Below are 14,654 nucleotides of genomic sequence, written 5' to 3'. Positions count from 1 at the left end.
CTTGTAAGGAGCAAGGTGTTCCAGAGTCCCCATGAGTTCCATGGGTCTCAAAGGGTGTGACCAATATCCCAGGTGTCTGTGAGGCTCCACCATAAGCACTCTGCAGCCAGATGGGATATATAAATGTAGGAGAAATCCTACACATTGTTTTCCTTTTACTGAAAGTCATCAAATAACGCAGTAAGTGACATTTTAAATAATTTAAAACTACTTCTCTATTAATAGGTATTCTATATACCGTTCCTTTTTTTGTGTGTTATTTTATAAAATTTTATTTGTTTTAGTTTTCTTCTACCCTTCCTTATTTTCTTGAAATGTTTTAGGATTTTTTATCCAAGAGTTATTTTGGGATGTTTGTTGCTTTTTGAGGAGGGTGGGAGGTATGCCAGGTAGATAATTAGGTTTATTAATTTAGTTTTAATGGAGGTACTGGGGATTGAACCCAGGACCAGGTGTATGGTAGGTACCCACTCTACCACTGAGCTATACCCTCCCGCCTTTGCTGCCTTTTTAATTTTACAACTCCAAGTCCCGAGGTCATGACAAGGAATGATTTGAAATTTATATAACCTGGACCTGAAATCCTCAGTGTTGCCTATAAGTTGAACAGAAAAAAGTAAATTCACATAATTAAAGAGTTTTGGATAAGTAGACTTTGTGACTGGGAAAGGATTATACCCCTGAACAACTCCTAACTAAATATTTTGTTCGATTTATAATTATTAATTACAATAAAGTTATAGGCTCAGAGAGGGAAAGCAATTGCTCATAGTCACACAGGAAGTTAGTGCAAAGCTAGAACTACAACTTTGGTTCCTTATCTGCAAGCTCAGTGCTCTTTCCATTAGTTCTCTCCCCATGACTGTTGACTCACAAAGCCATGGCCAATGAGAAAACTGTGTGGGTTAGTTTGAGAGTGAAGCTGAGAAGAAAACGAAGATGAAGCAGCGGTCATAACAGGAAGGCACAATTTTAAAATCTTTTCTGTTGTTCTCGTATCAGTATTCTATTGTTGTAGCAAATTACCACAAATTCAGTGGCTCAGAACAACAGAGATTTATTATCTTATAATTCTGTAGGTCAGAAGTCCAACATGGGTCTCACTGGGCTAAAACCAAGGTGTAGGGGGAGCAGAGTATAGCTCAGTGGTAGAGTGCGTGCTCAGCATGCACGAGGTCCTGGGTTCAATCCCCAGTACCTCCATCAAATAAATAAATAAACAAACAAGCCTAATTACCTCCCCCCTCAAAAAAAAAAAATCAGGGTGTAGGGAGGGCTGTGAGGCTCTAGGGGAGACTCCATTTCCTTGCCTTTTCCAGCAATTTCTGGAGGGACTCCAGATTCCTTGGTTCGTGGTCCCCTTCCTCCATCTTCTGAGCAACAGTGTCACCTCTCTCTGACCATTCTTCCACAGTTACATCTCCCTCTGCTCAGAACCAGATCAAGTTTCCCAATTTTAAGGACTCGTGCGATTCTGCTGGACCCCTGGATAATCCAGGATAAACTCCTGGTCTCAAGGTCTTTAATTTAATAACATCTGCAAAGTCCCTTCTGCCATGAAATGTTAACAGAGTCACAGGTTCTGGGGATTAGGGTGTGGACATTTTAGGACATCAGAGCAAGGGCCGTTATTCTGCCTATCAGAGTTACAAAATACCATCCACATGTGTAGACATTCATAGAGAAATAGATTTGTGATATTATAAAACAAAATACTCTTATAACCACCATCCCAAACCAGAAATAAACTTCTTTTTTGCCAGAATCTTGGCAAAAGCCCTCCCCTCAATCTTGTTTTTTGTTTGCATTTGCCTAAAAATTTTTGTCCATTTATTTGAAAAATTTTTGTCACATTATTGTATGTGTTTCCTATAAATTGCTTATAGCTAGATTTAAAAGTCACTTGGTCTGACAGGTTCCGTCTTATAATAGGTTAATCATCCTGTTCGGATTTATTGTAATAACCAATATACTTTTTTCTTTCTCCTTTATTTTTCATTAATGTTTTCTTATTTGCTTTTTTTTTATTTTTAACTTTTATCGACTTGGTCAAGTTTCTATTTATTACTATCCACCCTCCCCCTTTATTAAGCTGTGTATATCTTTTCTTTTGGTGGTGGGTAATTAGGTTTACTTATTTATTTCTTTTTAGAGGAGGTATTGGGGATTGAACCCAGGATCTTGTGGATGCTAAGCATACGCTCTACCAGTTGAGCTATACCCTCCTCCTATCTTTTCTTTCCTACCAATCGTAATTATTCTTAGATTGTTATCAGTACATGGTGATAATCCTACTCCTTCACCAAAATGTTTTACTTGCCTACTCCCTCACAACCTCCTGAAAGATGATACCTTTAGAATGCTTTTAACTTCCCCACTCTCCCCACTCCTGGGGTTTTACGAAGCATACAGGGTTTTTTGTTTTTGTTGTTGTTCTAGTCTATTACTAGGTTTTCCATTCATGTTCATCACTTCTGCAAAAGAATCCTTACTTAACATATAAAGCTCAAATTCCCAGTCTATCTTCTACTATCTAAACCAACTTAAATATTATTGCAATATTGCAAGATTCATTGCTCATCTCTGCTCCCCTGTCTCTTCATCTTCCACTATCATGAGCTCTTTAGTCACTGTTGAGAGGAGTTCCTTAGTACTTCCCTCAGATCGGGCACGCACAGGGGCCAGGCACTGGATTGCGTATGCCGGAAGATGTCTTTCTTTTGCCCTGGTTGAGAAGTGACACAATGGCTGGTTTTGATTCTTGGAGAATCAAAGGAGGGAGCATTCCTTTTCTCTTAGTGGTCTGTGTTCTACTATCTCCTAGCTTATAGGATTGCAGGTGCGTGGTATTAAACTAGTCCAATTCTTGTTCCTTTATAAGTAACCTAGTCTTTCTGTCTGGAAGCTTGCAAAAATTTTTTTCTATCTCTGAAATTCAGGAATTTCATCAGATATGTCTAGATGCTTATCTTTATTCATGTGAGTCCTTTAATCTTTAGACTCAAATTTCTCTCTCCACCTGTTACTTTTCTTTTGGAACTCCTATTATTCATGTGTTACGTCATCTGGATTTGTCCTTCAAATTTACTTTTCATAGTATGACTTCCTTTCCCTTATATTTTTGACCTGTTGTAAAATTTCCTCCTGTATTTCTGAGTCTCTCATTAGTGACTATGCCGATTACCAAGTATGTCTATTTTAATGATAAATTCAGGCATTGAAGAAGTAACAACAGTTATTTCTGAAGTACAGAAATAAATGCAGGCCTGCTGAACTAGCCTAGAGTTAAGAGTCCATCTATCACCTGGCTGCTGTAAGCCCCTACTTTGATTGGTGGGCCATTTTGGGTCCCCAGGAATGCATCTATTAGGGCCAATGTCTAATAACCCATGAAAGGTCTGCATATTTCCTTTCCCCAATGCACAAAAAGTAAATGGCCACAGGTCCCTTTAGGGAAGGCTTAGAGGACGATTTATGATAAGTACTTGCAGCAATGGTGCAGGGTCCTTCCTCAAGAAGCTTCAGCATCACCTCCAATTAAGGGGCTCTGGGTCTATGACTGACTTGGGTCTCGGAACTAGTGAGAGGCTATGATTCTCCATTGAGACAACTCAAGTCAGAATTTCGGCTACCAGCCCTACAGTTTCTCTGGTTGTATAGATCAAGCAGAAGAGAAATACTTCCAGAATGGTGGAGTAAGGACCTCTGAAAATTCACTTCTCCATAAAAACAACAAGAACTCTTGTGAAAATGGTGAAAATAAGCTTTTTCAGAACTCTGAAAATTAGCTAAAGGCTATGTACCATCCAGGGAGCATTTAGTCAAGAAAAATAGCTGTGTCCTAGTGGGAACAGTGAACTTTGTGGAGTTTTAACTTGCTCTAGTCCCATTCTCTTCTCCCCAGGTCCACAGAAACCTTGAAAAATAAAAGCCTCACAACTGAAGAAGTTGTGAAAACCAGTGCTTACGAGGGGGAAGAACAGGTTTGAATCTCTACAATAGCTCCATTCCCAGAGGAGTGTCGCTATTTGGTAGCTCTCTGCAAAGCTCTATTCCCAGGATTTGTCTCTATTTGATCTGACTTAAATTCTCCCTGTGCTAACAGCCGTATCCCTAGGGATATGCTGAACGATCCCTAGTTGAAAACGATAAGTGGCAATTGTTTAATATAACAGCTGCCTGAGTTGGTGACACCAGCTGGAAGTAACAAGAGGCTAGACCAAAACCAAACCAAAACAAACCCAAAAAAACTTAAAAAGAAAAACTAGGGAGTGAAATAGTCATAGAAGACTTTGAAAAGTTCTGACACATTCTTCGGAATCCAGAGAAGGTCACAAGCATGCATGTCCAGGAAAGACCTGAGAAGACCCTAACCTCTCACCTCGAGTTGACCTTGATGCTCTCTGCAAGCAGGAAGTGGAAGTTAAAGCAGTGTTGTGCACGCACGCACACACGTGCACACATGCACAGAGCCCCTCAGAAAAGGCTACGAAATTTACTGGCTAAAGGAAATCTCTGTCCAGTCATTAGCTGACCACTAAGCAGGCTAATTGAGCACAGACTTCAATGGCCATGCACAAAGAGTACAGTCTTTACAGAGTTAGTCTAGGAAAGTTCCTAAACAAATAGCAGCAATAACAACAACAAAGCCTAAGGAGGGGTGGAATCTGGTTTTCGGAGTTGTCACGTTGTAATATTTAAGATGTCACTGTCAAAAACAACAAAATTATGAGACATGCAAAGAAACAGGAAAGTGTGGCCCATCCAAAAGGAAAAAAAATGACTCAAAGAAACTGTCCTTGAGGAAGTTACCAAAGTCTTTAAATCAGCTATTATAAATATATTCAAACAACTAAAGGGAAACCATGTCCAAAGAATCAAAAGAAAGTACAGGAAAGATGTTTCACCAAATGTAGAATATTAATAAACACAGAAATTTTATATTTATGTTAAAAATGTTCACACATACATGTATATCAAATAGAAATTCTGGGGCTCAATAAGGACAAAAGTACAATAACGGAAATGAAAAATTCACTAACAGGGCTTAATATCAGATTTGACTTGGCAGAAGAAAGAATGAACACACCTGAAGACAGATCAGTGGAGATTACTCAGTCTGAGGAATAGAAAGAAAAAAGAATGAAGAAAAATGAATAGCGCCCCCAGAGACCTGTGGGACACCATCAAGTGTGCTGATATACACATAATGAGAGTCCCAGAAGGAGAGAAGAGAAAGGGGCAGAAACAATATTTGAAGAAACAGTTTTCCCAAATTTGATTCTTTAAAAAGTAATGTATACATCCAAGAAGCTCAAAGTAGGATAAACTGAAAGAGATTCACATCTGGACATATCATAATCAAACTGTTGAGAGACAGAATACTGAAAACAGCAAGAGAAAAAGAAAATAATCATGTAGAAGAAATCTTCCGTAAGATGACTAGCTAACTTCTCAGAAACTATGGAGGCCAAAAGGCAGTGAGATATTCAAAGTGCTGAAAAAACAAAACTGTCAACCAAGGAATCTATATCTAGCAAAACAATCCTTCAAAAAGTAAAGGAGAAAAAAATAAAAGTAAAGGAGAAATTAAGACATTTTCAGATAAACAAAAATGGAGAGAATTTGTTCCTAGCAAACCTGCCCTACAAGAAATACAGAGGGAGTCCTTAAGGGTGACATGAAAAGACTAGACAGTAACTCAAATCCACATGAAGAAATAAAGAACATCAGTAAAGGAAACTATAGAAGTACATAGAAAAGAGAGTATAAATATATTTTGTTTATAATTTTTATTTTATATGTTTTAAAGACAACTGCAAAAAGCAATAATTGTAACAGTGTTTATGGGCTTATAATAAATGAAGATGTAACTTGCATGACAAGAATAACACAAAGGAAGAATGAGAGAAGGGAGCTATATAGGAGCAAGTTTTTTTTTTTTTTTTTAAATATGGAACGCTTCACGAATTTGCGTGTCATCCTTGCGCAGGGGCCATGCTAATCTTCTCTGTATCGTTCCAATTTTAGTATATGTGCTGCCGAAGCGAGCACTAGGAGCAAGTTTTTATATACTACTGAAATTAAGTTGGCATTAACATGAACTAGATTGTTTTCACTATGTTAATTGTAATTCCCAGAGAAACTACTAAAAAAGTAACTCAAATAGAATAAAAGAAACAACAAGGAAATTAAAATGGAATGCTACAAAGTATTTAACACAAAAGAAAGCAGTAGTGGAGAAATAGAGGGACAAAAAAGAAAATACATATAAATAACAAATAGCAAAGTGGTAAGTGTAAATCCTATCTATTAGCAATTACATTAAATGTAAATGGACTAAACACTGCAGTCAAAAGATAATTGGCAGAATGGATTTTAAAAACCCAGCCTGATCCAACTACATGCTGTCTTTATGATCAGTGACATAAATAGGTTGAAAGTAAAGGATAGAAAAAGATATGCTACTGCAAAAGTAACTGTAAGAGATGAGGAGTGGCTATATTAATTACCAGACAAAACAGAATTTAAGACAAAATTCATTACTAGAGACAAAAGACATTTTTTCCTCTCCCCTTAGTGGAGACACTGGGGATTGAACCCAGGACCTAGTACATACCAAGCATGTTCTCTACCACTGAGCTACACCCTCCACCCGAAAGACATTTTATAACAATAAAAATGTTGACCCATCTAGAAGACATAATTATAAACACATGTATACCTAAAAACAACCCCAAAGTACATGAAAGAAAAACTGATGGAATTAAGGGGAGAAATAGTTAACCAACAATAGTTGGAGACGTCAATACTGTACTTTCAATAGTGGATGAAATAACTAGACAGAAGATCAAGAAGGAAACAAATCCAACAATAGTGGCAGAGCTTTCCCATCTATTTCATTCCTAGGGACATTGTGATCAATTACCATTGCCAACGACCTCTGCTAGCGAAGAAATCAGACTGCCTGGTGGTTCCTGCTGCCCTGTGCAGTTGATGTATCCACCTTGTCTAGATCCCATCATACCCACTGAGGTCAGGGAATCCAAATAAATGGTGATATCCCCTACAGCCATACCTGGCTTACAAAGGAGAATAACCAGAGAGATCTTCAAGGGTGGAGGTGCTCCCTTCCATGTCTTAGCAAAGGAAGTGTCTTCTGGGTCTTCTCACAGAATATAGTTGACAGATTACATATGATAAATCCAGTCTATCACCCTAAGCCTTTGGATTCCCTCTTCTATGTATTGCCAAGAAAACTCTGGCATCCTAACTTCACTAATTATATACCACTATCAAATCCAAATCTCACTCAACTAACCAAGTAGTGCCAACCTCAGGTGCATGAGTTAGCACATTTAAATCTGGAATCTTTAGTAAATACACCTGTACAGATTAATTTGGCCCTATCTAGTGTTATTTTCTACCCTCATTGATCTAATACCCTTAGAATCCATTCTCACACACTCCCTAGGTTTCTGCCAACATATTAGCCACGTATTGCAATTCTTTTGATGTGTAAGATATTTCTTCCTGGATCATAGTGTGTACCTGTCCCCCTGAAGTAAGTGTTGAGATCTGACCTTAGTTAAAGGCTTAGAGGCAGCAGGGTGTATTTTGAGTAGAATAAGCAACCTGCTTCAAGGCATTTGCCCCAGATGAGGTTATTACAGGGTTTTCAGACAGAGAAAAACTAGCCTTTTTAGATACAGGAGAGCAAGCTACTTCCACTGGCAAGAGAGACTCAGGATGACTTGGGAGTTCCATATTGCCTGCTTCTTCTGATTCCAACCTGATGCACCATTCAGATTTCTGAACCGTATTCTTTCCTGATCAATGCCCTAGTTTTCCCATGACAAATTTGGTAAGACTGAATTCAACTGTCATTATAAATCAGCAACTACGCAATTAAATTTTGTGTTGACGTTTAGCAATGTCAGCCGTGAGTCTACAATAAGTAAAAGATTGTTTTAGGACAGTTATGAAAGCATCCTGGTTCTCAGATTGTGACTTGTGCCGGGAGTTAATAGACCTGAATTTGTCATTTTCTCTCTGTAATCACTCAAGTGCCCTGCAAAGAATCCATGCTACATCACAATCCTTAGTCATTACTGTTGCCATAGGAGTCAAGGGTAGCAGCCATTTGGGTTCCCAAGGCATCTGCTTCAGTTGGCACCTCATCACAATTAGCCACAGGTGACAGTTTGATTAACTGTGATCCCACTGCATACCATGGATTGCTGGCATTCCGTTACAACCATTGGCTAGGAGTTCAGTACTGTGCTCAAACTCAAGGGTGTGACCATATAAATTGCAAAATTCCATCTTTGTGGGTCTTTCTCCTGGATCTTACTCCAGTACCAATTATTATTTCAGTCAAGGTGCACCCAGGGGACAGAAGCCACAATGGGAAAGTTTAACAAAGAATTATTAATAGAAATTGACACAACATTGTGAACTGACTATACTTCAATAAAAAATATATATGTACCCCAAAAAAGCAAAAATAAATAAAACCTTAAAAAAGGAATTATTAATAGGGGATTAGAATAATAGGCAAATGGTTAATGAAAGCCAAAGACAGTTCTAAAGAACACCGGAGTAGTAGGGGAGGGTACAGCTCAAGTGGTAGAGCACTTGCATGAGGTCCTGGGTTCAATCCCCAGTACCTCCTCTAAAAATAAATAAGTAAACCTAATTACCTCCCTTCCCTCTCCCCCCAAAATAAAATAAAATTAATTAATTTTTGAAAAAAAAGAACACTGAAGTAGAGGTATTAAGATCAGCTACTATCCCTAGGACTGAGATAGAGACCCCAAGGAAGAGTCCTCTCCCACCAGGCTGAGAGCCAGACTTCATTTGAAAGGGCATGGCAGAGAAGTCACTGACTGCCTCACCAGTGGGACTTCCTAGAAATATGCCCTCTGGGGGGTCAGGTGAAGCTGCTAATCACTGAGCACTGCTGGAACCAAGACTGTAGGAAGTGTTCTTTATAGGAACCCAGTGCTCGAGAGAGCTTTGTCAGTACAAGGATCAAGCACTGTGAAAAGTCATGCCATTACGGAGTCAAGGGCTGGAGCACGCACACGCAGAGCCCAATGCTGGCGAAAGCTGCATCAATAAAGGAATCAAGCACTGCTGACATTAGAGAAAGTGCACTTGGTAAGAGCACAGCGCTGGAGAAAACCAGACTGCTACCGAAGTCAAGTGTTGGAGAAAGCTTGCTCTGCAGATCAGTGTTAGGGAAAGCTGCATGAGGGTTAAGACTGGTGGTGTGCAAAAGGCATCCAAGTGTCAGGAGTCCACTCACTGCAAAGGCAGCGTGTGGTCTGGGGTTTGTGGTGTCCACATGGTGGTAGAGAGGGTGTGGCAAGGCGGCTACCAGCTAGGGGCTGTGAGCTCCTCAGAGGACTTCTCTCTCACATACAGTCTGAGTCAGGGAACCACCGGATGTGCCCAGGTGCAGGTACCACTGCAAAATGGTGCAAGAGCAAGAAAAATAAAACCTCAGGAGGACCATAATCAGGAAGAGTAGCTCCTTCCTCTTTCAACGTCCCTCGCGCGCCCTCTACTGACAAAGTGTAGCATCACACTCACTGCAAGGAGAAACGCAGAGCAGATACTTGAACCTGAATTTGGAGCTGAGAGACAATAAATTGAAACCGTTGTAGTGGCAGAATCCGCATCTAGGCTCTCTGACCCACAGACTTGGGACCAACATGGCAGGAAGGGCTAAGTGAAAGCCCCTGGAACTTGCCTCTCCCTACAAAGACAACACACCGGTTAAAAAAAAAATACCACACCCCTGGGAGAGGTGCAGAGATTCATGCCACCACTTCAGTGAGGTTTCTGGGCATTCCGAGGCCTAGAGCACGTAAAGATACGCCCTCCAAGGTGAAAGGCAAGTTGTATCTCATACAACCTGCTCCCTCCAAAAGAGGAACAATGCTTGGTAGCCCTATTTGGATTTTGGAGGCAGTGTATTTCATCAATAGGGTCACCAGTGAGGTACCAGTTTTGAGAGGGACCAGAGCAAGAGAAGGCTCTGTGACACATTCAGGCTGCAGCACAGCTGCCCTGTCTTTTGGTACCGACGGTCCAGCGGAGCCAGTGACAGGCTAGCAAGCACCAAGAGCAGAATCAAAGCACAGACCCACAGGATTTTTAGGCTCTTTTCTATAGACAACTATTCTACTTTTGAGAAACAGCTTCTGGCTTGCTATTGGAACTTAGGGACTGAACACCTAACCAGGGGACATCCGGTGACCATGCAATCTGACCTTCTCATCACGAATGGGGCGTTTTCTGACCAACCCAACCCCAAGATGGGGTGTGCACAGCAGCGATCTATCATCACCCGATATAAGAGAGCAGGCTTGGAAAGGCCCAGAAGATACAAGCCATTTACAGGAGCAGGTGGCTCTGGTTGCACGGTCTTCTTTCCCTCAGTCACTTGCTATGGCCACCTGGGGGTGTCCCTTACACCCAGTTGACTGATGAAGAAAAGTCTCACGCCTGTGAACAGGTGAATCTGTCCGACAGGCTGTTATGACCTGGCCGTGGGCCCTGGTGAACCCGAAGGACTGGGGTGAAGAACAGTCCTGACAGCGGACAGCACTTTGAGCCCCTGGCTGTTCACTACGTCTGACGTGAGACCTACACTAACTCGTGGGCAGTTGCTAATGGTTCGGCTGGATGGTCAGGGACTCGGAAGAAACAGGATTGGAAGACTAGTGACAGAGAGGTTTGAGTTCTTATAACCTCTCTTTTAACAGTTCTCCTCAATCAGCTTTACTTCAGTTGGAGCCATTTCATTCAGGGGCCCGGCTTGGTCTTCTCGCCTCTGGTTTCCGAGTCCCCTTAGATGGGCTGTTAGCTTTCCTGTAGCTGTTCATGATTTTACTGACTCTCACCACTCAGAACAGGACTGCAGTTTCTTTCAAACAGAGGCAGGCGCTGTAAGACAGCAGCTTCCTCCGGAATGGCCAGGGCTGCCATAACAAAGTGCCACAGGCTGGTACCTCAAACAACAAAAATTTATTTTCTCACAGTTCTAGAGACTTGAGGTTGGAGATCAAAGTGTCAGCAGGGCTGGTTTCTTCTGAGACCTCTCTCCCAGCTTGTAGACAGCCGTCTTCTCCCCGTGTCTTCACACGATCGTGTGTCCGTGTCTTAATCTCCTCTTCTTGCAGGGACACCAGTCATGTTGGATTAGAACCCACTTCAATCATCGTATTTTAACTTCATTACCTCTCTAAAGACCCTGTCTCACAGCACAGTCACATTCTGAGGTACTAGGGGTTAGGACTTTGGCATGTGAATTTTTCTGGTGGGTGAGGGAACATTATTCAGCTGATAAGAGACAGTATCAAACATATTTGAAGCCAGTCATCCTACTGTTAAGACATGAAGAGGAAGCCTCACCTACGGGGCTCTTCAAGGGCAGGCGGCAATCTTCTCAAGTGAGTCAACCTGTGCAGTTCCCCTCCTGGTCCTCAGAAGTGAGCAGATTAGATCAGCTCTCCCAGGGCTGTATGTCAAGGGAAGAGGAGGGAGCCCATTAATTACACCCCTCTTCTTGAGTTCTAGGCCATGTTACTAAATCCCAGAATTAATGATTTATCCATCCACGGTCATTGGCAGCACCAGACCATGATGGGCCTCCCCTCGTAGAACTTGGAAGACAGAGGAGTAAAGCAGTACGCAAGTTCTACCCAGCAAGTGCACTCCTGAGTGGAAAAACAGCAAGAGACTGGAATACAGACACCGAATTTCTCTTTCCTGTGTAAGGCAGGAGGAGGGGAGAGGCAGGACTGGATACCAGTGGTCCTCCCTCTGCATAAAGGAAACCCGGGGAGTGGGAGGATGGGTTCTCCCCACCAGCACTTCGAGACAGGGATTCCTGAAGGGACGCCCACATTCTCCCCAGCTGAGCGCTTTCATGAATCCAAATGTATCCCTGCTCCACAGCAAATGACCCCAAACTTAACAGCTTAAAACAAGACCCGTTTATTATCGCATAGTCCTACAGGCAGATCCTACAGCCTTGGCTGGGTTCTCAGCTTGGGGTCTCATAAGGCCCAAGTCAAATTGCTGACTGGGGTGGGCACTTACCTAGAAGTTCTGGGGAAGAATCCTATTCCAAGTGAGTTCAGGTTGTTGGCCAAATTCAGTTCCTTGTGATGTTGGGCTGTGTGGGATGTCTTTGTGCTCCCGTCAATGGGGGAACTTGAGAGGCCACCACATTCCTCAGCACATGGGTCCCTTCATCTTCAAGCCAGCACAGGCTTCAGTCCCCCTCATGCTTCACATCTCTGACTTCCCCTTCTGCTGCCAGCTGGAGAAAACTCTTTTAAACGGCTACCCGATTGGGTGATAATCGCCATATCTTAACGTCAGCTGACTTGGAACTTTAATTACATCTCCAAAATCCCTTCACAGCAGTACCTAGATTAGTGTTTGATTGCATAACTAAGGGCAGGAGTTTTAGGGGTGTATCTTTAGAATTCTGCCTATTACCCAGGAATCCCTGTCTTTGCCCCAAACCTTGAGAGAAAGCTGCCTCTCGGCCACAGCTTTCTTAGATCCTAGCCTGGCACAAAAGATAAGAAAATGTGGTACACATTCTCTCCTCTGGAGAAACCACAGTCGACTACTCAGCTTTATGTGAATTAGAAAAAGGTGATCTTGGGGGGAGGTTATAGCTCAGTGGTAGAGCGTGCGCTTAGCATGCACAAGGTCCTGGGTTCAACCCCCAGTACCTCCATCAAATAAATAAATAAATAAACAAACCTAATTACCTCCCCTCTCAAAAAAAAAAATTAAAAAATAAATTCCCACAAAGAAATAGCAAATAAAAAATTTTTAAAAGTGCCCTTTCCTTATACAGATCTCTGTTTACCAGGAAGTGAACAGCACTTCCAAGAGTTGTGCAGTGCACAACCTGTACACTTATGAGCAGTGGCCTCGGCCCCAGTAGGATCAGACACACCCTGTGCTTTCCAACCACTTGCCCACACTAGCTGTTGTCTATGGAGACATTTTTTCCCAGAACCCTTCTTTCTGACATTCATCATTGGTTTATAAAAATCTGTTGATGATTTGGGGGAAATGCAAAACAAAATGGCCATCAATTGATCTGAATAGGGTGATGAATTAATACTCAGAAAAAAAATTTTTCCCACTGGTTGGATCTAATCTGTTTGGTCATATCCATAAGTAAATAGCCCAGATCTTCCAAGGAGCAAACCCTGAATTCAAAGCAATGTTAAGTCATAATAGCAGCCACTGTTACTCAGTGCCTATATGTAAATACATGTATATATGTGTACATCAGACATACAGACACACATATATACATAGGTATTACTGTGTGTATATATACAAATGTGTGTATATGTACAAAACAACACACACACACTCACTCACATACATACATAATCTCTTAATCCTCAGGGAACCCTGTCAAGTAGGGATTATTATCCCCAACAGACAGACAAGGAAACTGAGGCCTGGTGATGTTATACTACTTGCCCAAGGTCAAGGATAAAAAGAAGCTGAGTCGACTCAAACTCATGCCATCTGATGCAAAGCCCACCCTCCTAACCACTTATATGGAGATTAGCAAGTGCCTGTGCCCTGATTTGAGACCTTTAGTCTTTGCCTAGTGTTTGCTGAATGACTGAATGACCACCTGATCAGATCAGCCAGGCAGCAAGCATGCCTGTGACAGCTCCTCTCTGCTGTCTCTCTGATGTCGGCTCCTGCTACCACCCTCTTCCTTTTCCAGTAAATTGGCTCATCTGAATTGGACGTGAGAGCGTCCTTTGTTGCAGGCCCTGAGCCAAGTGTTTTACCTGCATCTTCTCCTTTAAAGTGAAGTAAGAACCCACTGATAGATTATTTCATATTTGAGAGGCTTCTAGGCTGGAGGGAACATCCACTACCTTCTGTACTGGAATGCTCAGTTTATTAGACTCTACCAAAAAAACAGGAAAAAATTGAAAGCTGTTCTTTTCCATAGGGGATTTAGGCTTTGATTACAAATTTAATGAATTAAATTATCGTAACTAATTTAAACTGCAAATACAAATTCAGTTTGTCTGATTCTTCTGACTATTTCATATGCTTTAAGCATACACAAATACAGTAATTACAGAATTTATGAAAACTCTGGCCATCAGAACTGGTCATAAAAGTGCTAAAACTATGGATTTAACTCTTCCTTATTCTGACACCATCATGAGGTCCCAGTTTTTATACCTTTCTAGGGTTTCAGTAATTCTATCAGTTATTATTTTTAGATCTTTTTAGAGTTTATATAATCCTACTAGATCTGAAAGAAAAAGGAAACTGTCTAAGAATCAGCTGAGGTTGTAGGTTCTGGCGGGAGACATGGGACCAGTTTGCACAGTTCTAAGGGGGCAAACCTGAGCTGCTGGTCATTAGCCCCAGCACCTGGTCATGGGAAGGTTTTTCTTGTTACCTGTGGGGCTTATAAGTCCCTCCCTCCCTACCCCATCCCTCCCTCCTTTTCTACTTTTCTCTTCCTTCCTTCCTTCCTCTCTCTCTCTTTCTTCTGTGTGTTTTTTTTAAACTTTTTATTATGGAGAATTTCGAACACATACAAAAGTAAATATAATACTATGTATCTG

General features: G+C 41.5%; 1 long non-coding RNA gene and 2 other non-coding genes across 3 annotated transcripts; all 3 read right to left on the bottom strand.

Annotated features, from left to right (window-relative positions):
* Positions 1 to 421: 421 nt before the first annotated feature.
* TRNAG-ACC (transfer RNA glycine (anticodon ACC)) lies at positions 422 to 494 on the bottom strand. The gene has a single exon. It is a non-coding gene; the product is annotated as a tRNA-Gly (tRNA).
* A 5,453-nt stretch (positions 495 to 5,947) lies between these two features.
* LOC140687191 (U6 spliceosomal RNA) lies at positions 5,948 to 6,054 on the bottom strand. The gene has a single exon (XR_012061374.1). It is a non-coding gene; the product is annotated as a U6 spliceosomal RNA (small nuclear RNA).
* Positions 6,055 to 11,018: 4,964 nt separating this feature from the next.
* LOC116284216 (uncharacterized) lies at positions 11,019 to 13,071 on the bottom strand. Its single transcript, XR_004193947.2, has 2 exons — positions 12,115 to 13,071; positions 11,019 to 11,530 (listed from the first exon to the last, which is right to left on the bottom strand). It is a non-coding gene; the product is annotated as an uncharacterized lncRNA (long non-coding RNA).
* Positions 13,072 to 14,654: the final 1,583 nt, after the last annotated feature.

The sequence above is a fragment of the Vicugna pacos genome, chromosome 18 (assembly GCF_048564905.1).
Source record: "Vicugna pacos chromosome 18, VicPac4, whole genome shotgun sequence".
Classification (NCBI taxonomy): domain Eukaryota; kingdom Metazoa; phylum Chordata; class Mammalia; order Artiodactyla; family Camelidae; genus Vicugna; species Vicugna pacos.
This window is presented reverse-complemented; position numbering and strand designations above follow the sequence as displayed.